The sequence below is a fragment of the Heterocephalus glaber genome, unplaced genomic scaffold (genome assembly GCF_053883595.1).
Source record: "Heterocephalus glaber isolate CG9 unplaced genomic scaffold, H.glaber_assembly_v1.0 deba00001720, whole genome shotgun sequence".
In the NCBI taxonomy this organism is placed as follows: domain Eukaryota; kingdom Metazoa; phylum Chordata; class Mammalia; order Rodentia; family Bathyergidae; genus Heterocephalus; species Heterocephalus glaber.
The window spans coordinates 6052537-6078662 of record NW_028258433.1 but is presented as its reverse complement, the minus strand read 5'-3'; the positions used below and the strand labels follow the sequence as shown (position 1 = coordinate 6078662).

Here is a 26126-nt window from a genome sequence, read left to right as displayed (position 1 = left end):
TAAATAGAACACAATTTAATAAGAAGATTGAATATGATCTAAATATGATTTAGGTAACAGACTGTTACATATGGCAGGACTGGAAAAAAATCGTTCATACCATTTTTCTTATCCCTTCATTGCCCCCCTCCCATTGTCATTATGCTATTAACAAGAACAAAAACAAAATGTTTTAAATTTTCCTCCCATCTGAGGGAAAATGTAGGAAGTGATTTTTTTAAACAATTTCTTGAAAGCCTCCAATACCAATCACTCAAAAGGTATCTGTGCAAAACTATTTCACATGATTTCAAAAAATGATTAACTCATTAAAAAATCCTTAAAACTACTTTTGGAGTTCTGTATATTATCTGGAAAAGAGGGAGGAAAAGTGGTGGTGGTGGTACAGAAGTACAATTCAGCCGAGTAAATGTCAGAAGTTTAAAATCAAAGAGTCTGTTTCTGGAGCCTCAAGACTCTAAAATGTTGGGAAAGATTCCGGTCTAATGCTACTAAAGAACCCACTTCTGCTCTTTCTTGCCTTTGTTTTGCTCCAGAGTTCGCTCCAAATGCTCATCTTCTTCTTCGGCCTGCTTCTCCTGTGCATCCAGGTCCCTGACGAGCACGTCGTTCTTGTTTACCAGGGCCACCAGCTCATCCAGCAGGAGCTGCTCAGGTCGCTTCTGGGCCTCCATCTTCTGCCAGTCTTCAATGGCTAGAATTGCCCGCAATTCCCGGTTCAACAGCTCGTACCGTCTTTCTAAATCATGTTCTTTTTCCAGAAGAGAGAGTCGGTTCATTGTCCTTATTAAGGCATTTTTCTTATTAACTAACATAAACCATTCTTGCATCATAGCTTCCTCTTCCCCCTCCCCCTCTTCCTCCCCCTTCTTTTTCGTTCCTTCCTGTGTCCATGACATAGCGAAGGCGGTTCTCCACCAGCGTGGCACAGGTGTCAATTTGCTTTTGCTCATTGTCTAGTACTGCCAATTCTCCTACAACATACTGACTGGTGTCTTTGAACCCTTTATCAAGCACTTCATCTTCTGATGGCTTCCTCTGAGTTTCAGTTATTGCTGCCTTCTCCACATTTCCCTTCTTTGTATCTACTTGTATTGATCTCTGCCTTTTCATCTCTGGTCTATTCTCAACATATTGACTGAAAGACTGAAGTTGAGTTTTTCTGACTGTAGAATCCTTGCTGAACACAACAGGATTTCTAAAACCTTCTTTGCTTTCTGTAACCATTCAGTCCGTAGATCTTCTGTGCCGTTCTTAATGTCTTGCTCTGAGCTCTCTGCTATAGCTTTCTGGGCAGTACCAGAGAGTGCCACCTGTGGCTGAGCTTCTAGGAATTTCTTCAGCTTCAAGTCCATCGATTTACTATTTTGTTCTCCAGATGCCTTTGACCTTTCTTTCAACTTTTCTGCAGCCGTTTCACCATAGCCTGGAAGTTCTGACATCTTCACTCCAGATCGAGCTTCTGCTATTAGCTGATGAGCTTGCTCTCTCAGCTGCCAACTTCACTGTTCCTCTTGCTCATCACTTATCTTCCTGTTGCTGAGGGGTGTGGCTGTGTTGGTATTCTGCTTATTCCCTGCCTTTAATACTGCATTTCCTCTTGCCTGCTCAAGTAGAACTCTTGCCCTTTCTTTAAGTTCTTCTTGCCTGGATAACATTCGATGCTGGACTATTTGGGCAGAATGATCTGCATGATTTAAAGTGGTTCTATCAGCATCTGGATCAGACTCCATCTGCCTTAAAGAAGTATGTTTTTTCTTTGCAAGGTCTGCATCTCTACTGTATGAGCATCCGGGTTTAGAAGTACAAGATAAACGTGTTTTTTCGATAGGTGATTCAGCATCTGATCTGCATTCTAAGGGTTTGGAATTCTCTAATTTTCCTTCCTCCAAATCACTACTGTTTAAAATCTGAAGCTTTTGCTGTTCTGTCTCCTCACAAATACAGAATGGAGACTCTTCCTTCTTTTTATCACTCACATATAAGTCACTTAATTCTAAAGTCTCAGCTTTCAATACTCTCTTCTTGCTTAACAAAACCTGTGCTTGGATTGACTCTGTATTGGAACATATTCCAGGATCATCGGATCCTGAAGTTCTTCCAGAGCTCTGCTGGGACTTTTGAGGTTCTGTGTGACTTTTAGTCCTGTGACAGTAAGGAGAAGCTATGCTTGAACTAAGGTGATCATCAGGAGCTGATGCTCACTTTCTGACTCTCCAACCCTACTATCATTTACAAATCAGAGTCATCCTGCGATGATAAGAAGTCTACTGCTCCACTGGTAGGCTGTTGCAGTTCAGGCTCCCACTTCAGGTCACTAAGCTCTGAATAGAAATTTTCTTGATCAACAGAACTGTTTGTATCTGTTTCATAGTTTCCCACTTTATATGTGCATTTACTGCTATTTTCCTCTATCTGAACAACGTTTAGTTCTTGGCCACTGAAATGTCCCCTTATTTGATACAGAATAAGTCATAACAGTCAGTTTGTCAGGATTTTCTAGTAAAACCATACCCGAAGGTTCCAATAACTGGGAAATTCCTATGCTGGCAAATCCATCGTAAGCCTTTCTGTTGTTCTCTTTAATATCTTGAGGATTCAGAGACTTGTAGTCACTTCTAAGTCAGGATCTCCAAATGGATTTAATTCTGGTACATCAGGCTCATCAAATGGATTTGAATTCACAGTGGCCAAGTCTTTTTCTGCTTCATCCAAAAAGTTAAGTTTGCTGATAAGCTCTGTAAGTTTTGCTGCCTTTTCCTCTTGGTTCACTCTGTTCTCATCATCATCTTCATTATCTTCTTCAAAGTCATCTAAACTGCCAATGTCAGCCTGTTTCATACTCATCAAACTAGCCAAACTTTGCATGTCTTCATCCGTGGCTTTTTCTTCCCTAAGGAAAATGCAAGATAACGAAAACTGGAGAGTAGCAGATACAACTTTTTCAGACAATGGCTTGAATTTTAACTTGACATCAGTCTGAGTTGGCATAGGGATTGCATACTGTTTCATATTGATGCTACTTGTAGCAAGAGTTTTCCTTCGACCAGAAGGGGACTCATTTTCTATGACAAATATCCATTCTTTATCTTCAAATTCCTCTGCATGAGGATCCTTAAATAGCATTACAGTGATTTCAGTGTTTTCAAGAACAGGCCATACAACAACACCATGATATGGATTTTTTATTCTAGGTTGCCAGCTGTGAGCCTTAGAAAACTTCCTTCGGCTTCTTCTCGTCCAAACCACCACCAGTTTATCTGGTTGCCTTCTAGCCCTGGAGAATCTGATTTAATTGGCCTGGTGTGCAAAGTTTTTAAAATTGCATAGGTCATTCTAATGTGTACCCTTGGTTGAGAACCAGCACATGATAGAGAAAGTGATAAGCAATTACCTTAATTCCTGACTTGAAACACTAGTAAAGCATTAACCTACTAAACACTTTTAACTGTAACACCTTTTTTAAGTCTTCCAAGCTTTCTACATATAAGATCATGTCATTTACAGAGACAATTCACTTCTTATTTCCCTAATTTGGATGCTTTTTGTCTTTTTTCCATGGGCTGATTTCTCTGATTATGTTGAAAGAGTCAGAAGACTGAAGGAAATGTTTTCAGTTTTTCACTGGTGAATATAGTGTTAACTATGTGTTTTTCACATATAGTCTTTATTATACTGAGATAATTTCCTTCTATTCCTAGTTTGTTAACTTTTTATCATGAAAGAACGTTGAATGTTCCCAAATTCATTTTATCTAATTGATATAACCATGTAATTTTTATTCTTGATTCTGCTAATCCCACATTGATTGATATTTTTATGTTGAACCATTTATATATCCCACAGTTAATCCAACTTGGCCATGGTGTATGATTCTTTTAATGTATTATTGAACTTGGTTTACTAATATTTTACTGGGGATTTTTTTTCATCTATATTCATCAAAGATATTGGCCTATGGATTTTATGAAGTGCCTTTTACTGGTTTTATATCAGAGTAATTCTGGCCTAATAAAATTTTTGGAAGTATTTCCTCTGTTAAATTTATTTGCAAGAGCTTGAGACATTTGGGTATTAATTTGTCTTTAAATATTTGGCAGAACTCATCACTTGAAGCCATCTAGTGTCGAACTTTTCCTTTTGGGGAGGTCTCTGATTACTGATTCACTCTTCTTAATAATTATGAGTCTGTTCATATTTTTTATTTCTTCATATTAAGACTTAATAGGTTGTATGTTCCTAAGAATGTAGCAGTTTCTTTTAGGTTATCCAACTCATTCACATGAAATGGTCAAAAAAACCCTCTCTTTTATTGATGTTTAAAATTTTTCTGTTCTCAATTGTATTTATTTCTGGTCTCATCTTTATCATTTTCTTCTCTTTCAGTTACTTTGGGTTGCTATAACCAAATGGTAGGGAATAAAAAGCTTATAAACAATAGAAATGTATTTCTTATAATTCCAGAGGTTGAGAACCCAAGATCAAGATGCCAGCAGATTTAGTGTCTGATAAAAGTTTAATTCCTGGTTCCTATGTGTCTTCGCACTGCATCATCACATAACAGGCATTTCTCTGAGTCTTTTTTAACCAAGGCAAGAATCTTGTTCTCTGCCCTCATGACCTCCCAAAGGCCCTGTCTCTAAACACCATTGTATTGGTGTTTACAAATTCTGAGGAGACTCAAACACTCAAAACCATGGTACCTTACTGCTAACTTTGGGCTTAGTTCATTCTTTTTCTAGTTTCTTAAAGTACATACTTAGGTTATTTATTTGAGCTCTTTCTCCTTTTTTAATGCAGATATTAGTTTAAAATTCCTTCTTAGTACTGTTTTTACTGTTACACAAGTTTGGTGTATTATTTTTGTGCTCTGTCTTGGGATTTTTTTAGGTTTTCTTTTATTCTCTGTCCGATTGGTTATAGAAAAATTTGTTTTTAATTTCCACATGTTTGTGAATTTTCTAATTTTTTCTGCTCTTTACTTCTCATAAGCTAATAACAGTTTAATTTTAATAGCATACAAAACTATAATTTTTGTCCTTCCCTTATACTTTATATTACTCGTGTCACAAATTACATCTTTTTACATTGCTTACCAAATATCATATTTTTATAGTTATAGTTTTTGTTGTGATGTAGATGTAAAATATCCCCTAACGTCTCATGTGTTCAGAGGAGGGGCTTTTGGAAGGTGATCCATTGGATCAAGGAGGTGCTGTATTCATCAGAGGATTAATCTGAATGTGCTGTGGGAAGTGAGCCTGGTCAGAGGAGGCAGGTCACTGGGGTTGTGATCTGGAAAGGTGTATTCTTGTCCCTGCCCCTACCCCTGCTTTTTGACTGCCACAGGTTGAGCAGCATTCTTCCACCATGCCATACTGCCTTGGAGCCAGCTAACCACAGACTAAACCCTCTGTAACCATGGACAAAAATAAACTTCTCCTCCTTAAGTTGTGAGTTGGATATTTTGTCCCAGTGAGGCAGAAGTGACTAATACAATTTTTTACACTTTTGTTCACTTATATACCAGAATTAAAAGACTTAAGCACCTTTTGAATATTAGTGTTCTGTATTTGTCTACGTATATACCTTCGTTAGTGAGCTTTATATTTTCATATGCTTTCAGGCTGCTGTTTAGTACCTTTTTATTTCAGTTCAAAGGCTTTCCTTTAACATTTCTTGTAAGGTAGATCTAGAGGGTATGAACTTGCTCAGTCATTGTTTATTTGTGGAAGACTTTATGTCTCCTTCATTTGTTTTTTTTTTCCCCAGGTACTCAGGACCCTGTGCTTGCCAGCAAGGCACAGCGCCACTGAGCTACATCCCCAGTCCTGATCTCTCCTTCATTTTTTTTTGTTGTTGTTGTTGTTGTTGTTTGTTTTCACCATGATCAATTTTATTACTTAGGAACCAAGCAGTCACTTCCAAAGGGCTTCGGAATGACACACAGTTGAACCCCACAGACAGAATCGCCGTGTGGTGGTCGCGATGTGGCTTGTCGATGACCAGCGACCACAGCATTTAACAGAGACACCAACCAGGGATAGTTTTCTGGGGAGGTAGTATTCTTATTTGGGAGGTTGTATTTTTTTTCTTTCAGAACTTTTAATATATTGTACTGCCTTCTGAACTGTAAGAAATCCAATAGAAGAAATTCATTGGATTGCAAAAAAACACTGCTACTCATATGGGGGTTCTGTTTTTGTGTGAACATCTTGCTGCTTGTAAAATTCACCGTCTTCACTTCAGACAATTTGATCATGATATCTCCTTGTGGACTCTTTTGGATTTATCTCACTTGAGATTCTTTGGGTTTCTTAAATATAAATTTCTATTTCCTTCTCCAGGTTTAGCCATTTAGCCATTGTTTCATTAAATAAGCTTTCTACCACTTTCTATCATTCTTCTAAATTACAAGCAGTTATGTTGGTTCACTTAATAGTGTCTCATAGGTCCTTAGCCTGCCTTCACTTCTTGTCATTCTTTTTTCTTTTCAATCTTCTCAGTGGTTAATTTACAATAATATGTTCAAGTTCACTTATTCTTTCTTCTGCTTGCTCGGGTTTGCTGTTGAACCCCTGTAGTAAATATTTCAATTCAGTTGTTTCATTCTTTAGCTCCAAAAAGTTTTGTTTGGTCTTTTTTATATTTTGTGAGGCTTTTTTGATGAAATTGTCAATTGGCTCATGCATCATTTTGGGGGGCTCAATGAGCATCTTTATGGTGGTTGTTTTGAATGCTTTGTCAGATAACTAATATACCTATATTTCTATAGTATTGGTCTCTGGAGAACTGTTTTATTCTTTTGAGTTGATCATTTCCCTCAATATTTTCATATTCCTAATTCCTTTTTTAGGCATCCATTTGAGAAGAAACCTTCACCAATCAGCCATGCTAGACATTATAGGGGTCTCTCAGTCCTTTTCTGTGGACACATCTTTTCTGGACTTATACTGTGCATGTAGACACTTAATTAGAGAGATGTGCTTGTTTCTTTTTCTTTTCTTTTCTTTTCTTTTTCTTTCTCTTTTTCTTTCTTTCTTTCTTTTTTTTTTTTTTTTTGGTACCCTGGATCATACTCAGGACCTTGTGCTTGCGAGGCAGGTGGCAGAACCACTGAACTAAATCCCCGGCTCCTGTTTGTTTCCTTTTCTTTTCAGGAGATTGTAGTCCTGATGTCCTCTGATGTCTGTCTGCTGTACTGTAGTAGCAGCATGTTGCCCAGTTCTTTTGTTCTCAAGTGTCTCCAGGCATCTAGAGTGTATGTCAGGACATCTTAGTTCTCCAAAACAGGTCGAACAAAAGCTAGACCCTCAAGTGGCTACCCTCCAAAAACTGTGTGGTCCAGTTTTTCTTTTCCCTCCCCACAGATAAGTTGAGAAATGGGAATTTTTTCCAATAATATGGTTCTATGTTCAGGGGACTATGGTGAAAGTGTGCCTCAAATATTCTTACCAGCTTCAGTGTGGCAACATTTGTAGTCACAGAAACCTAGTTTCTGGATTTTTTCACAAAAGGAATTGATCTATGTGTTGTTGAATCTGTGTCTCTATGGAAGGAAGGATGTTCTGAGGCTCTCTATAGAGCCGCCACACATGGTGCCAAGTTCCCAACATTGCTACAGATCTTTGAAAATCTATGTTAAGATGTGGTCATTATGGTGGCCCCTCACATGCTATGACTGATGTTTCATAAAAATGGAACATTTGGATACAGCCATGCACAGAGATGACAAAATGAACCTACACAGGCAGAAGATGGTCATAGGATTAGAGGAACACATCCACAATCCAAGTTAAACACCAGATGCTTGAGGTGCAAGGAAGAATTCTTTACCAGATTCATGATATACACCATGATAACCCTGTTGATACTTTGATTTTAGACCAGCAATTTTCAAAACAGTGAGGGCGTACATTCCGCTATTTCAAGGCACCCAACTTTAGTATTTGGTTTTAGTGTCCCCTGGAAACTAAAACAGAGATTCTTTCTCTCTCTCTCTCTCTTTCTTTCTTTCTTTCTTTCTTTCTTTCTTTCTTTCTTGACAAGGTCTCGCTATGTAGTCCTGATTGGCCTTGAATTCACAATGTAGCCCACGCTGGCCTCAAACTCACAGTGAACCTCCTGGCTCAGCTTCCTGATTGCTAAGATTATAGCCATACACCACTATGCCAGACCTCAGAATTCCTTTAACAATCTTAGTTTCCTTGAAGATTTCTTCTTCTCCACCAAGATATATGAATAGGCACAACCACTTCCAAGAGGTTCTCATTCTCTGTACAAGAGGGCAGAACACAAAAATATATGAAGGACTGTTGAGCAATAGTGCGTTATTTTTTGGGAAAAATTTTCCAAAGCATACAAATTTTAAGTTGACAGTGTTTCATCAAAAATAAAACATATTGCAGTAGACTTTGCATTTCTTCTTTATATTCTCAAAATAACTCAGTTCACTAACTCAGTTCATCATCTTGGTGATACATGTCTTGATACTTTCCTATTGAGAAACATTTTAAGACCTTTTCCCCAATATGTTTATTTAAGCAAACATGTATGGGGAAAATAAAACAAGAGTTAAACTAATTACATAATTATAAAATAGTGGGGTCATGACATTCATAAAGAATATATTTAATAACCCAAATATGTAAATATCACTATTGCACAATGCAGGATGAAATATTATAGATATTGAAATGACCAATCATATAGCAATGAAGTTATTTATATAGCATTTAAATAAGTTCTGCCCTTAAAATAAATATTTTTTGTTCTTGCAATCATACAGTATGATTAGTGGACACTTGTTGCAATAGAGCTGAGTTACCAGATTCAAGAAAGTTCCAGTTTTTGCACAAAATACAAATTTTAAATATAATTTCTTCACTTCATTTTTATGTGCATTGTGAATACTAGTAGTTGAGTTTTTTTCAGGGTCTCTTTTATCACAAAGGAAGAAAATTTGCATATTTCACAACAGTAAAGAATAAGAAATCTGAGATGTGGATTCCAAGGCACCTCAGAGTCAACTGATTGCTCCATTTCTATAGAGAAGCCTCATCCTGGGTGATACAAATGTATGAAAATTCCAACATGCCTTCAACCTTTGAGGTAAAAAATGTTTAAAAGTAAGTATATTTTAGGAGAACAAACTTAATATTTAGGAAGTCTTTAAATTTATAGAACACTTTAAAACATAAAAATGATAGCTTTGGTCCCAGTCAGATATCTCCAAGGGAAGCATTCTTTCAGTATGTACCTTATTAGCGACATTCATCTTCATGCCAATCAATGTCACTGGTTGATTTTAAGCTCCATGGTAACACCATTAACTACTAGATACACTAAGAGTAGCAATAAAAATAATAATTATAATAAATTCTTACTTGGGGGGAAATTTTCAGTTTATTCAGGAAATTGATTTCACCATGTCTCATGTAGGTTAATTATAGTAATTGTTTTGTCAGTTGCTATTTGGGATCTTTTAGCTTTGTATTGCATCAGCTATCAAGTTGAGCTGCCACTCCAATAATGTTAAATAACTGTTTGGGACCTGCAGAGAGCTGTTGTTTCTGATTCTCTCCACTGAGTCATGTAGAATAAAACTGAATATTCCCTTGACAAAGCACTTCTCCAACTCCACAAAGTTTGGGGGTTATTTTTAACCAGATATGTTGAAAAGATATTAACTTTTATAATAGTAAAATAATAGTACTCTGTATATTTAAATTTAAGATATCGGCAGGGTCTATATGTTGTGGTTGCCTATTCAACAATAACTGATAATTCTTAGATAATTGAGAATTAAGTATTCATCAGTTACCGGGATTTGTGGGGAACAATGGATGAGATAGCACACTAACTTTTTTTCAAAATATCTTCTGTCTTATACATTAAGCCAATAAACATATGTATAGAAGTAAGAAGTAATGTATATCAAATAGCAAAAGAAAAAGAAGAAATAAATTTTTTGAAGACTCCGAAGCTCTGTGAAAACAGCAACAGTGTCTATCATGATTGTCAACACTATCTCCAGCACAGTGCTTGAAATGAAGTCAACTTGCAATAGTTAACTGTAGAACGATTGAAGGAAAGGAATAAAGACTATCATAGAAAAATTTTCCAGTCATTTTGACACAACCTTACCTTGGTGCTTTTATTTCCATCTGTTCATGAGAGAAAAAGAATGATGGTAACTATTTTTTCCATTAATAGTACATGGTACTTTGGAATATCACTGTTATGAGTCAGAAAACTATTGGTGGATGGCCTTATCCATGTCATGATGTGACATTAAGCTAGTCATATCTGCTATCTAGTTTTCTCATTGAAGAAAGTGCAGAAAAGACTATCCAACAAGAGTTTATTACAGGTGAAATAACTTTAATAGACAAATACAATCATGAAATATGCACACTGCAATTAATAAAAGAAATATTGTTAAACTACCTTCCATGTGTGTGCACTTAAAAAAGTCCCTGTTTTATCACTGCATTTGCTCATCACACCATAAGAAAGATACAAGTCATTCATAAAATAAAAAACTAGCTCGGAGTCATCTAAAAATTAAACAGGCCATTTTTAGCTGTTTTTAGGTATAATTTATATACTGCACATTTTATATATTTTAAGTGAAAAATTCAATGCTTTAGTAAATTTATAGTTATGGAAGCACTGTGTCCCAATTTTAGGTTATTTTTCTCAAGCCCCTCTCAAAGAGCTTATGTGCTCATTATCAGTCATTCTTTTGTATTACCTCCAGCTTTCAAACCAGAAAAACAACAAATGTTTTAGTATATGTATATACACATTTATGCTAATACATTTTTTCATTACTTATCTGAAAATCAAATTTAACCATACATGCATATTTTATTCAGCCATCCTACCAAAATATGAACTTTACAACTGTGTTTTCTTTTTATCTGTATTGTTATGTTTGCACTATCTCCAATCTCACTATTGGTAAACAAAACAATGACATGTTTTGCTATTTTTTTTTGCTGCAAAAATCACCACTAGGAACACCAATGAGTTCTAAAAACAAGCATTGCAGAGGAAACTAATCCTCACATCCTTTTCAGATGTGAATGCGGTTGCCAGAGGACTTCAGGTTGAAGGGCAGACTTGGTGCTGCCTTGGGATATTGCAAATGTTTATTCTGTCTGCCATGTCCAGAGGCAGAACATGTCCACCTTTGGCACACACTGAGCATTTGTGCAGTTTAGAATTAATCAGAGTACACTGTGTATTTGCCACATCTAGTAAAGATGTGACCCTCACTCAGTGGGGAATCTGTTCAGCGACTACTAAATGTCAAACTACATGGAAACCAAAAAGAAAAGAGATGGCTCTGCTTTATTCACCATGGTGTTGCAGACTTGAGCCCTCAGGGTGGGACTGTTCAGTAATCTGAGATCTGTTTTTCTCACATAAACCTTTGGTTGCAACATGAATGTTATGTTTGGAAGACTAGACTAGACAAATGTTTAGTAGAGAATATTATGGTATGGGCTCTCAATCAATAGTGATCAAGCAATTCTTTCTCTGATTCTACAAATTCAGTTAGTAATTCAGTCAGTCTGTCAAAACAACTACCTGAGAATGTGATTTGATGGTCTAGTCAACGCAAGTTGTTGGTGTGAGGACACAGAAGTTCAAAGATTGTGCTTGTTTTGCTTCTGTGGTCCTGGTGCCAAGCTCAGGGCCTAACAGGGTCAGTACTCAATTCAAGTATCAAATAAATGAATGCATTCAGCAATGAGTATGGTAGAAAACAGTTCTCACTTGCAATGAGCTTATAGCCTATTTTATTGTCCTTTCTCAGAAAAAAAAAGTTTGAAGCTCAGCAGAAAAATCAGAGTACCACAATTTGTGAAGTTCTAGGTTTTGTTCTATTTTGCCTCTTGCTTTTACCTTGAATGCTTAAAAACTTCTGGTTTCCCATTTCTGAACCCTATTCTTACTGGAAACAGGAAGTCAACATATTAAATCCGTCTTCCTAAATTTAGAAGTGGAAGATATTATTTCAGGCTAGAATCATCAAAGCAGGTTTCTCTGAAAAGAGAAGAATTATGCAATTTGGCAAGATTGTACTATAAATTTTGGCAAATAATGTAAATGAAAATTCAGAGGCAGAGGCTGAAATCAATAAAAATATGATTTTGTGCTAATATGAAGCATTTATTTATTAAAGTGCTTTTAAAAATCAATTGAGCAAATTTGTGTGGTTTATTTCTAGTTTCTCTGATCTGTTCCATTGATCCATGTACTTATCCTTCTGCCAATACCACAGTTATATAGTAAGTCTTAAAGTCTACTAGAATGATTCCTCCAACTTTGTTCTTCTTTTTAAAAACTGCTTTATCTGCCTAGGTTTTGTGCTTTTCTATATAAATTTTAGAACAAGCCTGATTTTGTCCTTGGCTCTGTTGATATGGTGTATTACATTTATTGATTTGTGTATATTGAACCATCCCTGCATCCTTGGGATGAATCCTACATGATCATGGTGTATAATCTTCTTGATGATTTCCTGCATTCTGTTTGCCAGTACCTCACTAAGAATTTTTGCATCTTTGTTCATTAGGAGATTGTCCTATAGTTCCCTTTTTGGTTAGATCTTTCTCTAGTTTTGGTATCAGGGTTATGGTTGCTTCCAGGAGTGAGTTTGTGAGTATCGCTTCTCTTTTAATTACTTTAAAGAGTTTGAGAGGTAGTAGCATTAGATCTTCTCTAAATTTCTTGTAGAATTCAGCAGTGAATCCATCAGAACCTGAGCTGTTCTTTGTTGGTAGGCTTTTAATTACGTCTTCAATTTCATTGACTGATATTGGATTATTTAGAATTTTTATATCTTCTTGATTTAACTTTAATAATTCATATGTATCTAGGAACCTATCCATTTCTTCTGTGTTTTCCATCTTATTTGAATACAGATTCTTGAAGTAGGTATTGATGATCCTCTGGATTTCTGCAGGATCTGTTATAATTTCACCCTTCTTGTTCTTATTTGCATGGATTTGAGTCTTTCCTTTATTTTTGATAAGGTTGACTAGGGGTTTGTCAATTTTATTTAGTATTTCAAAAAATCAACTCTTTGATTCACTGATCCTTTGTATTGTTTTCTTAGTCTCAATTGCACTAATTTCTGCTCTGATCTTTATAATTTCTTCCCTCGTATGAGCTTTGAGCTTGACTTGTTCTTCTTTTTCTAGAAGCTTGAGGTTCAGCATCAAGTTGTTTATTTGAGCTTGCTCCATTTTTCTGGTGTGGAAATTTACCTACATAAATTTCCCTCATAAGACTGTTTACACTGCATCCCGTAAGTTCTGGTATGATGTATAGGAATTATTGTTTAATTGTACAAACTGTCTAATTTCTTCTTTAATTTCATCTCTGATCCATTGCTTGTTCAGGAGGGTGTTATTTAATTTCCATGTGTTTATGTGGTTTCCATGGTTTCTTTTGCCATTGATTTTCAATTTTATTGCACTATATCTGTCCCTATTTTGAAGAAAACCTTCGCTGGATTTTGATAGAATCACACTAAATCTATAGAACAGTTTGGGGCTAAAATGCTTTTATATATATGAAATAATTTTATCTTCTAGGAACTCAGGATAGACAACACACACACACACACAGACACACACAGAGTGTGAGAGCTTGGCAGTGTTCTTCATCGAGTAAGTCAGAGAAGGCCACAGCACCCTTGTGTAACAGAAGCAACCCAGAACCCTGGTTCAAGAAGGTAAAGAACCATGAGGTAATTACAGATGTCCCTCGACTTCTGATGGGGTGACATACCAATAACCTGTCATAAATATCCTAAATGTAAAAATGCATTAAATAGGGCTGCGGATTTAGTTCAGTGGTGCTGCTGCCTTCCTCGCAAGCACAAGGTCCTGAGTTTGATCCCTGGTACCAAAAAATAAAAATTAAAATTAAAAAAGCATTAAATACACCTAATCTACCCAACATCCTAGCCTACCAACATGGTATCCTGTGGGGCATGAACTGTTTTGCTTCATGATTGTGGGGCCAACTGGGAGCTTTTGCTCACTGTTGCTTTCCAGCATCGGAAGAGAGGATCATAGTGCATGTCACTGGCCTGAAAAAGAGCAAAGCTTAAAATCTAAACTATCATTTCCACTGAATGCATATGGCCTCCACAACATCCACTGCAAAGTCAAAAATCACGTGTTGAGCCATCATAAGTCAAGGACTGCCTATACTATCACAGAATGCAGTGCCATAACTGAGGGAAGGATTCAAAACAGTCTTCTTATCTCTGCTGGATGGTACAGCTGACCTCAGGGTAGTGCGGCTGACTTCATGGAGCATTATCAGTCAACCTCAACCCTATAGATGCACACTTAATTTAATGAGGGAACCATTTAGAAATGGCAATTTCCTTTCTATTTCTTCATCTTGCATAGAAATCTCATTTAGATCAATTTATATAGTTTATAAATCCATAAATTAACAAAAATAGGCAATTGCAAAACAACACACTACTGAATTGTTTTAAACTAATGCAGGCTTCTGAAAGATTAGTAGATGACAATCTAATAATCTTACATTGTTGGTATTTTATTATTATTTAAAGATTACTGGCACTCTTCAATATTTAGTTGACACTATCTGCCTTAAAGAAGACAATAGCTTGGTAGAAATATAAAGGGTGCAGCCACTATGGAAAATTATCATGGTGGTTTCTCAAAAAATGAAAAAAACAGAACCACTATTTATTACAGCAATTGCATTATTAGGTATTGTCTTAGTAACTTTTCTTTCCTTGCTGCGACAAAATACCTGACACTCAAAGTTAAAGGGGGAAATGTTTATTTGGCTTACAGTTTGTAGAAGTTTCAGTTCATAATTCGCTGGCTCCAAGGCAGGGTGGCAGAGAAGCAACAGTTCATGGAGGCAGAAAACAGCAAAAAAACAACAAGGGACTTTAATGGGGTCTTTTTGCTCCTTTTATCTTATTCAGATTACTTGGGGTGGGTAGCATTCACACCCTTAATTCTAGTGCCCTCAGGCCTAGCCCACCATGAATTAATCACACACTCTAGATTCAGCCACCTCTGAAAAGGCTTTGGGGGTCATCTAAACACAAGCCATAACATTCCACCCCTGGCCCCCTGAGACTCATGCACATCCCTTTATACAAAAAAGCATGTAGTCCATCTCCAAGAGTTGCCATAGTCCTAACAGGTTTCAGCAGTGCTGAAAAGTCCAAGTCCAAAGTCTCCTCTGAGATTTAAGGTAAACTCTTAGCTGCAAGCCTCCATATAAATGAAAAGAAAGTTAAACACTTGCAACATTCAATGACACAACTAGGCATTTCCATTCCAAAAGTTATTAACAGGGGGAATACAAAGGAACGGGACCAAAACAAGTCCAAAATCCAGCAGGGAAAATATTAAATTCCACAGTTTCACTTCCAGAATCCCTGGCAATCTGTGGCAAATTGCAATCACCAAAGGGCTGGGGTAACTCCACCCTTACAGCACTGCAGATTGTTGTAGCTCCCATGGCTTCTCTCTCGGGCCTGTTCTGCTCCTTCCATGTAGCTTTCCTCAGACAATCCATGCTCCTGGCTTCTCCAAACTTCTGGGGTCTCCAGTGCACCTTTGGCTTCACACTCAGCTTCACACACTGCCTGGCCTTCCAGGCCTTCTGAAATCTGGATGGAAGCCTTCCTGACCCCACAACTCCTGTATTCTGAATTCCCCTAAAACCAATGCCATGTGGATGATGTCAAGGTCTGCTGCCAGCTGGAGCAGTAGCTAGTCTTTCCTGTCTCTTGGCTATAGGAGTCAAGTCCCTGGATTGCTGTACACTGAAGCTAATCTCGAGGAACAAATTCTCTAGGCCACCACCTTTCTGGGACAAGGTGCTCTGGGACTATCTTCTCAAAGCAAAGTCTTTCACTTTTACCATTTTGAGGGTGCAAACGGTGGAGTTTTGCTGCTTCTTGTCATGCCCTCAGGCCATCTTTTCTATTCTCCTGTTACTTCTCAGTAATCAAGATCTCCTCTGTTCTATCTTTGCAGGGCACAACTTTACTGGAGCTTCATTTCTGGCCAAACTCAAAACACTTTAAATCATTCTGCTAGGCTCTTTGCTCTTGATCCTTAAAGTAAATCTGGCTAAAAGCTCCCAACAGTATCCATGCCATGGCCTCAACATTAGACTGCCTTGAAATTTCTTCTCTAATATTAATCAGTCTGCTGTCCTTAATCTTAGTCTCAGGCAAAGTCTCTGGACACAAGAAAAATGCAGACAAACTTTCTGCCAAGCCATAACACAAACTATCTGTAGTCCAACAGCCAATGCAGTCCTTCTTCCTAGTAGAAACCTCTCAAGCCTAGTCTTTACCAGCTTTCTGGTCTTCTGAGGTCTGAACAGAATCTCCCACACAATACAGCCTAAGGCATTCCAGCGCTACTTCTTCAGCCAGTATCTCTAAACTTTTCCTAACTCTTCCCCTTCCCATAAGCCAGTTGCAAAGGCTCTTGAACCACTTGGCCAGGTACTGTCATAGCAATGGCACCAGTCATCTGGTACCAAATTCTGTCTTAGTTACTTTTCTCTCATTGCTGAGACAAAATATCTGACACCTAAAGATAGAAGGGAAAAGGTTTATTTGGCTTACAGTTCATAGAGGTTTCAGTCCATAACTGGCTGGCTCCAGGCCAGGGTGGCAGAGGGGCAACAGTTCATGGTGGCAGAAGCCAACAAAAAAGCAACAAGGAACTTTAACAGCATCTTTCTGCCCCTTTTATCTTATTCAGAGTACTTGAGATAGGTAGCACTCACACCTTTAATCCTAGTGCCTTTGGGCCTAGCTCCACCGTGAATCAATCACATACTCTAGATTTAGCCACCTCTGAAAAATCATGAGGCATTGGGAGGATGTCTAAACACAAGCCATAACAGGTACATGTCCAAAAAATTAAAAGCAGGATTTTGAAGAGATATTTGTATATACATGATCAGTACAATACAGTATTTTTCATGATAGTCAAGATATAGAAGCAACTCAATATCCAAGGACAGATGAATGGATAAAAAAAGTAACATTCACACACACACACACACACACACACACACACACAGAAAGAGAGAAAGAGAGAAAGACAGACAGACAGAAATACTATTCAGCCTTTAAAAAAGGAAGAAATCCAGTCACGTATTACAACATAGATGGACCTTAATGACATTTTCCTAAATGAAATAAGACAGTTACAAAGGCCACGTACTGTTTGGTTTCACTTATAGGAGGTATCCCAAGAAGCCCACTCATAGAAGCTGAAAGTAAAATGGAGGTTGCCAGACCCAAAGAAAGAGAGAAATGAAGAGTTGCTATTTAACAGGTATAGTTTCAGTTTTAGAAGATGAAAATGTTTTAGAGAGCTGTTGTGCAAAATATGAGTATAGTTAATATTAATGAATTGTACACTAAAAATGATTATGATAGTAAATTTTATTAGGGACATTTGTCATAATTTTTAATGTAGTAAAATAGTAGTCATATTAAGACCTAATATTTCTTAGTATAAGAGGATTGTAGGTTTAATTTTTTAAAATTTATTTAGTTTAGTTTAGTTTATTAGTACACATGTATAGTACATAATGTTTACATTCCTTGTGACAAGTTGGTACTTTACACATCCTAACTCCTTTTTTCCTCCTCTTTCCCTTCCCTCCATCCTCTTGTAGGTTTAGTTTTTGAACCTTGTTGTCACCATATAAAATGAGTTGTGTAGACTGGACAGAAATTATTCTTGAATTTGCATTATAGGTTGAGGCTAAATATGCATCATTATCTGCAAGCCTAAAAGGGAGATTTATTTAAAATAGATTAAATGATATGGAATAAAACTTCCAAAATCTATAATTGAAAGTGTCAGAAACATTAGCTTTGAAACAAGTAACATTTAATCACATAGATTATACAGAAGCATAAATTTTTGTAGGTTGTTTTCTTCAAATTTACATTTTAATACGCTGAGACTATTCATCAGTTTTGGATGTCTGCTACCAAGCAGCTTGTCAGAATTTAAAAATGCAAACTGCTATAGGAACAGGACTTTTCATTTAAGCACAAAGATGATGAAAGTTTAATTAGAATGCTTCAAGATTGCAAGTGTCTAAAAGTAGTTAGATGAAAATCAAGGGCATATTTTGTCTATCTGTATTTCTTTAGTTACTAAAAGTTAAAATTGTAATCATTTATATGCATAAAATGGCTTCAACAGCTACTAAAATGTGAAACTTTCTAAAGTTAAACACTTTAAAAAAGACAAAAAGTGCTTTTTGTTTTGTTTTGTTTATTTATTGTTGGCAGAGGAAAGATATTAGGTACATACATACAGGTTTCATCAGAAGTTGGGTAGGAGGAGATACTCTGGGCCATTTGGTGGACCTGCCAAAATAGGAAGATTTCACAGAGGAAGAACTCCCATATAGCTAGCTGCAGGCTTTGGCAATTCCCTCAGCTTCATGTGGAGTCCTTGCTTGTTTTTACAGCTATTGAAGAATTTGTTTTCAACATGACCAGGGTCTGAAGCAACCCTTAATTTTGATTTTCTCATCATCCTAGTGGGCTGCTGTGTCAAAGTACAACTATGTGGTTGTTGATGTCATGATAACAAATTGTAGTTTGCTGTGCCTGGGTTCATTTGTATCTCCTTTCACAAGTGCTATTAGGTACAAATGTCATAAGGAAGATTAGTAGAAAAATATGACAAAAACTGTGCAGAGACAGAACCTTCCCCAAATATGCACTTTTGGCCAGAGATGACAGTGACGTGGTGAGAATGTTCTATTAGTGAACATTTTACCAAGCTATGGAAATTACAAATTTCCCCAAAAATCCTTTAATGGATTTGTTGGTTTTCATGGGCTCAAAGTACAAGACTGAGTATAAGTTGCAACCACTGTTATTTGGTTCATGAGAAAGCAATTTCTTGTGAACAGCTGAGACCATAATGTCATCACTAAGCATGCACCGTGAATCTACTACTCATAAACCATCATGCTACCATCCAGGTAGTCCAAGCATGAAGGAAATCATCCATGTTGTCCACAAAGAGGGATACATACTTAAGGTGTTGTATTAAAAGTATCATGAACATTCAAAGAAAAATAAATTTCTTTCTGTTAGGAAGTATTTCAAATAGAGTTCCTATTTAACTCTTTCTTGTTTGCTACTTGGAATCTATTACTATTATTAAAAAATTATAACACTTACGTTTCATGAAAAAAAATTGTAATTAATTGCTCCCTGACTCCATGTAAATAATAGTGTACAGAAAAAGTTGTATTTTGTTTACCACTAAGGTAGGGTAAATGTTACTCATAAGTCCAGTGCTGTGGCAATTATGAAGGAAAACAAGGATGGTACAATTAGAAAGTAGAATTCACTGTTACTAAATACTGTCTCTGCTGCCTATGTCAGGCATTTTTTACAGCTCAACTGAGAAGGAGTGAATGATTTTACAAGGGAGCTTCCCTCACTATTAGTATGGTCAGTACAGACAACCACAGGTTTGGGAGTAGCTGTAACGGCTGTTTAAGATTAGTTCCTTTTTTTTTTTTCCCTTGAGTCTAAGATTGTGATCATTCAAATGGAGATGTAAAGGAATATGCTGCATATTAACATCCAAAGTTCACAGTGGCAATCTGGACAGCAGATACAGACTTTAGTACACTAGAGTAATCAATGTTTCCATGGTGAATGAGATCATCAAGGGAAATTGCAGTGTGACAGGTGAAGAATAGAATCCTGGAATTTGAGTTTTCCAGGAAGCAGCTTCTAATAGATTAATGATCAGGATCTTTATTGAGGAACATGCTTAGATCCAGCTGCAAAAGGGGAAGATAGTGGAGAAAGGAGGGTTAGGCAAAAAGAGAAGCTGAACTGTGTTGTCACTTACAATCTTATTTAACCTACCATAGTCTGAATGTATACACTTCTCAAAATGTATTTATTGAGCCCTAATCCACAGTGCAGTGCTGTTGGGAGGTGATTAAGTCATTAGAACTCTACCTTATGAATGAAATTTGTGTCCTAATCAAAGACTCTGCAAGGAGTTTGTTCATCCCTTCCACTAGATGATAAGAGAATGCACTATCTACGAGGGATAGCTTCTCACAGGACAGAAAAATTTTGCTGGGAACATGATTTTAGACTTTTCAGCTTCCAGAACTATGAGCAATACATTTCTGTTTTCTTTTTTTTGTGTGTGTATTAAATTCTTTTATTGGTACATTGTAGGTATACAACACAATTACATTTCTCATTGGGAATTGTACCTTTATGTAATGCATCTTGGTTCTTATTTTTTCCCCATTCCTAGCCCTCCCTTCACGCCCTCCACCCTTCCCTATTTACAAAGACTTTATTTCCATTTTTTCCATTTCTCAGCATTTTTTCCTTTCCCTTCTTTCCTTTCCCCTGTGCCTCCCACTACCCCTACCCATTTGGACCTTTTCTTCCTATTTCACATTATCCATTATTCATTCTAATCATTGGTACATTTTAGTTATACAATATAATGACATTCATCATTGGAAATTTGCACCTTTACATAGTCTCTCTTGGTTCTTGTTTTTCACCCTTGCCCAGCCCTCCCTTCAACCCCTCCAGCCCTTCCTATTTACAAAAATTTTGTTCCTATTTTTCCATTTTCTCATATTAATCCCATTCCCTTCTATCCTTTCCGTTAGCCCTCCCACTTCCTTCCCCTTTGCCCCTTTTCTTCCTATTTCACATGACCTATTATACATTTAGTTCTTATTTACACTTTCAGTTTCTCACAACAGAGAAACTATTCGGTATTTACACATCGGTGTCCTATTTATTTCACTTAAGAGTATTTCCTCAATGTGCATCCACTTAGCTATAAATGTCTCTAATTTCTCATTTTTTATGGCTGAATAGTACTCCATTTTATACAAAAACCACATTTTCTTTATCCAGTCTCCAGTTGATGGGCATTTGGGCTGTTTCCAAGTTTTAGCTATTACAAACTGTGCTGCTATAAACATGGGTGCACATATATCACTGTGGTGTGATTCTTTTAATTCTTTGGGGAAGATCCCCAGCAGTGGAATAGCAGGGTCAAATGAGATTTCCAGTCCTTGTTCTTTGAGGTATCTCCATACTGATTTCCACAGTGCTTGCACCAGTCTACACTCCCACCAGCAATGGAGCAGGGTTCCTCTTTCCCATCTTTGACAAAGGAGCCAAACACCCTCACTTGAGGAAAGATAGCCTCTTTAATAAATGGTGCTGGAAAAATTGGGCTTCAACTTGCCAAAGATTAAAACTAGACCTGTATCTCTCACCATGCACTAAACTAAAATCAAAATGGGTTAAAGATCTAAATATTAAAATAGAAACTCTGAACCAGTTGGAACAGAGGTTAGGTAGAACTCTTGAAGACATTGGTGTAGGAAAAGATTTTATGAACAAAACCTCAGTTGCCCGTGAACTAGCACAAACAATCAACAAATGGCATCTCTTCTTATTAAAAAGCTTCTGCACATCAAGAGAAACCACCAACAGTGTGAAGAGACAATCCACAATGTGGGAAAAAACCTTCACCTGCTCTTCCTCAGACAAAGGTCTACTATTCGAATCTATAAAGAACTTAAAAAGATCAGACCTCCCAAATTTAAAGACCCAATCCAAAAATGGGCATCTGAAATGAACAGACATTTCTCAGACAAAGAAGTAGAAATAGCAAATAAATACATGAAAAAAAGTTCACTGTCACTGGTCATTTGAGAGATGCAAATGAAAACAACGCTGAGATTCCACTTCACTCCAGAAAGAATGGCTGCTATCATGAAATCAACCAATAACATTCCTGTTTTCTATGAATTACCCAGTCTAGGGTGTTTTGTTATGGCAACCTGAACAGACTAAGATGTATCCCAAGGGGTCTCAAAAGGTAGTATTGTCAATTGTCCCATATTTGACCAAAATGAACAGGTCTTTATACCCCATCTTGATCTCCCAGTCATTGGATGTAAGTGTCCTAGGAAAGATGTGGACTTACATGAGACCCCTCTCACAGCTGAGATGACATCAGGCTGAGCTGAAAATTGCTCACTGTCTATACTCCTGAAAAGTAAGGTAGCAAATTCTTCTCTACAAAGGGACCTGAGCATCACATTTCCATGTCCACCATGGTGAGAAATGCAGAAATTGGAGATGTGAAGAGAGAAAGAGAAAATTTTAAAATTAATTTTATTGGTATAATTTAAATATACCTAACAATCACATTTATCAAAGGGAATTTGTAGCTGTACATGGTATATCTGGATTCTTCTTTTTCTCCCAATCCCTTTCCCTCCCTACAACCCCCTCCCCTCCTTATTTACAAAAGCTTTGTTTCTATTTTTTCTTCTTTTCTCATTTTTTTCTTTTCCCTTCCTTCTTTGCCCTCTCCACCTCCCCAGTTTCCCTTTCCTTTTGAACAATTTCTTCCTATTTCACATTAATTATTATACATTTTGGTCCTTATTTACCCTTTTAGTTTCTCACACCAGAGAGACAATGCAATATTTGCACATGTATGTCCAATTTATTTCACTTAAGAGTATAGTCTCAAAGTGCATCCTTTAGTTATAAATGTCTCGTTTGTCTTTGTTTATGGCTGAGTAGTAGTCTGTTGTATAGGCAAACCACATCTTTTTTATATACTCATCAGTTGATTGGCATTTGGGTTGTTTCCAAGATTTAGCTACTACAAACCTTGTCACTATATACATGGGTGCACATATATCACTGAGGTATGATGCTTTTAATTCTTTCAGGAAGATACCCAGAAGGGGAATAGCGGGGTCAAATGGGACCTCTAATCCTAATTTTGTGAGGAATCTCCACAGTGATTTCCACAGTGTTTGCACCAGTCTGCACTCCCACCAACAGTGTAGAAGGGTTCCTTTTCCCCCACAGCCTTGCCAGCATTTGTTGTTCGTTGATTTCTTCATAATAGCTATTCTTTCTGGAGTAAAATGAAATGTCAGTATTATTTTACTTGCATCTCTCAGATGACCAGTGATGTTGAACATTTTTTCATATATTCCTTTGCCATTTGTACTTCTTCATCTGAGAAGTGTCTATTCATTTCATATGCTTAGTTTTGGATTGGGTCTTTACATTTGGGGGTCTGATTTTTTTCAATTCTTTGTATGGTCCAGACATTAGTCTTTTATCTGAGGGACAACTAGTTAATATGTTTCCCCACTCTGTTGCTTGTCTCTCTCTCTTTTTTTTTTGTTTTGGTACCGGGGATCGAACTCGGGACCTTGCGCTTGTGAGGCAGGCAGCGGAACCACTGAGCTAAATCCCTGGCCCTGTTGCTTTTCTCTTTATTCTGTCTGTGACTTCTTTTGCCTTACAAAAAGTTTTTAATAAGATTGTAAGACCAGGATAAACCCAAGAAATGCCATCTTGGCCTGTAGATGAACTCTCCTCATATCCTTCCCCTTATAAAGTAGATGTATTCGTAACTGCTTGTTCTGCTTCTGTAAACTTGCTTCATCGCTTCTCAGGAAGAGATAGTGACTGGGGCCTCCATTTACTGTAAATTGCCCTAACCTGACAAGATAGCAAGATAGCTGAGTTGTGAAAAATATTTTTGCAACTAGTCAAAAACATGTTAACCTCCCCTTGAACTTCTCTTCTTAAAATAACACCTATAAAAGCTATGCCGCTATAACACCCTATATAAACTGTGATGTTCCTAAACTCAGGGCTTCACTTCGGTTAGGGAGTCCACACGTGTAAATAAACTCCTTTCAGTTTTAACTTTGTCCTTTGTCCCAGTGTTTGGCGATTTACTGCCTCGTTTGGTACAACAAAGATGAGATCCCAGTTATTGATTCTTTGTACTATTTCCCATGCATTCTGGGTTTTCTTCATGAAGTCTTTCCCTACTCATATGTTCTCAAGAGTTCTACCTATTCTCTCTTTCAGCAGATTTAGTGTTTCTGTTTTAATATTTAGATCTTTGATCCATACTGATTTTAGTTAGTGCATGGTGAGAGACATAGGTCTAGTTTTAGTTTTTGGTGTTCAGAAAGCCAGTTCTTCCAGTACCAATTATTAAAGATGCTATCTTTCCTCCAGTGAACATGTTTGGCCACTTCATCAAAGATAAGGTGGCTGGCTGGGCCGGGGATTTAGCTCAGTGGTTTAGCCGCCTGCTGCGCAAGCGAAAGGACCCAAGTTTGACCCCTGGTACCAAAAAGAAAGAAACAAAAAAACCAAAAAAAACCCAAAGATAAGGTGGCTATGTTTGGTAATTTTTCTGCTTCTTCTAATCTGTTCCTTTGATCCTCATTTCTGTTTCTTTGCCAGTACCATGTTTTTATCACACTATCTCTGTAGTATAACTTCAAGTCAGGGATTGTGATCCCCCTGTTTTGCCTTTATTGTCCAGAATTGTTTTTACTATTCTAGGTCTCTTCTGGTTACAAATGAATTTTAGGAATGTTTTCTCTAGTTCTGTGAGGTATGCTAATGGTATTTTGATTAGGATTAACTTAAATCTGTATAACAATTTTGGGAATATGACCATTTTCACTATGTTGGTTCTTTCTACCCAAGAGCATGGGATGTCATCCATTTTCTGATATCCACTTTGATTTCCTTTTTCAGAGTGCTGTAATTTTAAATGTATAGGTCCTTTGTTAGATTGATTCTTAAGTATTTCATTTTTTTTTATGCTATCGTGAAAGGTGTTTCCCTAATTTTGAGAAAGAGAAATCTTTAGAAATTACAAAGGGCAGGTGATGAAGTAGTAGGATGATAAATACCTTGTGCTGTGTTGAAAGTGTTAGTTAGAAGACTGGGAAAGAACAGGGTTAACTACTATTTTTTTTAAAAAACCAAATAAACTGAAGAACAGCAATCATAGATAAATGTCCACAGTTTCCATTGATTAGAAGAGTTACACACTTTAAGGAGCAATAGTTTTACATGAAGCTGAAGGACGAGAGTTCCAAAGTAGCGTGGAGGACAAAAAATGTTGCTGAGATGAAATCTCAATCTGAATTTATATGTCGCTGGAGGAATAGATCTAGTTCACTTAATACAGCCAATTTGAATCCACTATCTTCTAGGCAAGTCAGTTTTTAGTTAAGGCAAAGGGTGCAAATGGTTTCCAATAATAAAGGTGTCAAATGTTTGTTTTATCACATTTAATGCTCCAAGGTACACCTGGAAGGCTTAGGAGGGAAATGGCAGGAAGGAAAGGGAAGAGAAGAAAAAAAGAAGGAAAATAAGCAATTTAATTTGGAGCCAAGTGAAAGCACTTGCACAGCAGAATGGGGGCAGGTTATGAGAAAGGAGTGTTCAAAGGGCTTTTAATATTTTGGATGGGAATATAAAATATGGTGAGATTTTCCAACTCCAAAATTGCCAAAAGAACTTGTTCTAGCAAAATTATTCTAAGGGGACACCAATATTTAAGGGAAAAATTAATAATTCTATTTGATTGTGGGCATTTCAAGATATTACTTCTCAAGTGAGTAACAATAGGATTAACTTATTTTCAGGACTCTCAGAAGCATTAAATACAGTAGCAGCTATATTAATCAGCTGTCTGTTACTGTAACAAATCATTGAGATAAGTCAACTTATAAAAAGGAAAGGATTAATTGGCTTATAGTTTTGAAGGTTTCAGTCCATGGTTGGTTGGCTCTACTGCTTTTGGGTCTTGGCAAGGAAGTAACTCATGGCAAGCACATGTAATGGGGGAAGCTTTTCCTTTCATAGCATCCAGAAAGCAGAGAGGAAGAAAAAGGAGCCAGAGTCCCAGTAGCTCCTTCAAGAACCCACCCCCAGTGATCTAACTGCTTTCTGCTAGGCCCCACCAAGACTAAAGATACCACCACTTCCCAATAGACCCAAGGGCTGAGGTCCAAGGCTTTAACACACTGGCCATTGGGAGACATTTTAGAACCAGACTGTAGCAGCAGTCCTCGGCAGATGGGAACCTCAGTGAAAGGCACCAAGGGATGGAATTCATCAAGGCCTGTCATAATATCACTGTTGCTACTATTAATTAAATGTTACCTCTATCCATTGAATA

The 26126-nt window shown here is 37.1% G+C and overlaps 1 pseudogene; it reads right to left on the bottom strand.

Moving 5' to 3' along the window:
• LOC101722458 (EH domain-binding protein 1 pseudogene) overlaps positions 1-26126 on the bottom strand; it is a 30629-nt pseudogene continuing 4503 nt past the window's right edge.